The sequence below is a fragment of the Montipora capricornis genome, chromosome 3 (genome assembly GCF_036669925.1).
Source record: "Montipora capricornis isolate CH-2021 chromosome 3, ASM3666992v2, whole genome shotgun sequence".
In the NCBI taxonomy this organism is placed as follows: Eukaryota; Metazoa; Cnidaria; class Anthozoa; order Scleractinia; family Acroporidae; genus Montipora; species Montipora capricornis.
Window position 1 is genome coordinate 47740689 of NC_090885.1, and position 2500 is coordinate 47743188.

Here is a 2500-nt window from a genome sequence, read left to right on the forward strand (position 1 = left end):
TTTAGTTTCCCTTGACAATGGCGCCAAGATGTCGCCGAAACGTCGGACGCTTTTATCGCTAGTTTTTGCCAGTATATGTTTGTCTAAATCATTGTTAATTAGTAATCAAGTGAACTAACTCAAATGATAGCAGAACACACCAGAGTAACGAGTACATCTTCTTCACTTATAGATGTACTGATTACATCAACGCCCAACTCATTTCAATGTACTGGTGTTTTATCAACTTCTTTCAGTGACCATTTGCCTATGATGGACTTTCATGCGGGCCGTTTGTAATTCCTGTTAAACATCGCTGTATCGAAACGCGTTCATTTTCAAGGCAAAGTATGGAAAGGTTAAATGCAGACTTAGAGCTTGTGCCATGGAATATCATGGAAATTTTTTCGGATAAGGATGACAAATGTTATTTCTGCGAAACCGTGTTTCTTACCACCTTCAACGAGCACTTTCCCATCCGTCGCAAACGCATCCGCCATTCAACTCAGCCCTGGCTAGATAAATCGATACTGTCTGCTATGAGGAGGCTTGACCAGTTTCATACAAAAGCCAGGAAATTCAATCGGCCATTAGACTGGTCTGAATACAGACGTCTGCGAAACCTTATTAACTCATCACTCAGGAAAACATATTTCGCCGAGAATTTAGAGGGGAGTAGACCAAACCCCCGTAATTTTTGGAAAAGTCTCAAAAAGGCTCTCCTAAACAAGAACGTGAACTGCGATATCGGCAGATTGATTGTTGACAACAAAGAACTGACTGGGCATAAAGACATCGCGGATGCTATGAATTCATACTTTACATCTATAACACCCTCCCTCTTGGCAAATTGCAATGAGGTAGAATCTGGATTTGTTCCAGATGAGGCAACACCACCAAATATCGAACCCTTTAGATTTACCATACGTAACTAAGTGAGGTCTCAAATTTAAAGCTATCAAAGATCTTAACCAAGAAAAAGCGACAGGACCTGACGGAATCCCAGTGGAAGCTTTAAAAATGGCAGCACCTAATATCTCTCGAAGGCTCACTCATCTTCTTCATAAATCGCTCTCCACAGGCAAATTTCCATCTGCGTCGGAAAACAGCAAAGGTAACGCTACTTTTTAATTAAAGGAGGACTGAACAACAACAGACTGTGATAATTACCGACCCATTTCAGCGCTGCCCTGTATTTCAAAGATCTTGGAATCTTTCGCGAACTCAGACTTGCAGAACTTTCCTTTTAACTCTGGTCTTATTGAATACCACCAGTTCGCTTACTCTAAATTTTCCTCAACAACTGTTGACTTACTCAAGGTAGCAGACTCGTGGAAAAGAGCAATTGATAATGGTCTCAAGTCTGTTAGTGTTTTTCTTGACCTGAGAAAGGCATTTGACGTCATTAAACATGAAGTCTTACAAACTAAGCTCGAATCCCACGGCGTCAAAGAGTCCGAACTTCGGTGGTTCAACAGTTGCCTTTCTGAGAGATTACAGTACGTCGTCTACAAGGACGTTAATTCAGATCCTATGCGTCTTTCTTTTGGCGTCCCGCAGGGATCAGTTTCTTAGCGTGGTGGTAGACGAATCATTATCGAGTAACAATCATGTGTCATATATTGCCTCGAGAGTTTATCCTAAACTGAAACTTTTAAATAGAATTTCAGGAGCCCTGCTATTTTATTGAAAACATAAAATGACAATTTTACCTATTTTAGACTATGGCTTCATCGTATGGGGTTTTTGCAGCAAGAAGAATTCCGATCTTCCACCCCTCCATCCATGCCAATGTGACCAGTATCATGCTAGTTTACAGCATACCTCTTTGATTCTGGACATCCATGTTTTGATCAATTGACACCTGTTAAAACAAGGTATCCGCCGACCAGTATCACGTGACCATATTGCGGGCTCAATCTTAGAGCTAAGTTAAGTTGACCGCTGATCAGATGCTGGTTTTCGATTGGATTGCAGGCTCAACCCAGGTTATCTCACTTAATCATAAGTGAGGCTTCATTTTTCGCGCGCTTCCTTTGGCTCGACGCGGCTACACGGCCATACTACGTCAACTATAGTTTTTACAGAGTCAACCCTTTTCGTGTTCAAGTGGAAAACAGGTTTGGGAAATATTCTCTTTCTGCATTTTTCGCTGGTTTCAATCCAGTTTGACATATCACGATAGCTGTGGTCCACACTGGCGACTATGCAGTTATTCAAGTCACGCATCGGAGGGATATAAGACCCTATAAACTTAAGGCTGAGTGTTTATTTTTAATTTGCTTAGAGCTGCTTTTTTCTCTGTATTGCAATTTTTGGCATATCTTTAGAAGCTCTGGTCCCTCGGGAAACAGTTCAATTTGTTTCCCGAGGATCTCAATGTTTCCCCGAGGCGCAGCCGAGGGAAACATTGCTGCCTCAGAAAATTTTGAAATTTAGGGTCTCGGAAATGCCATTTCCGACTATTTCCAAGGACATTTCAATAAATGTGGGGGTGCAGAGATGGCGCAGGGATGGCGCA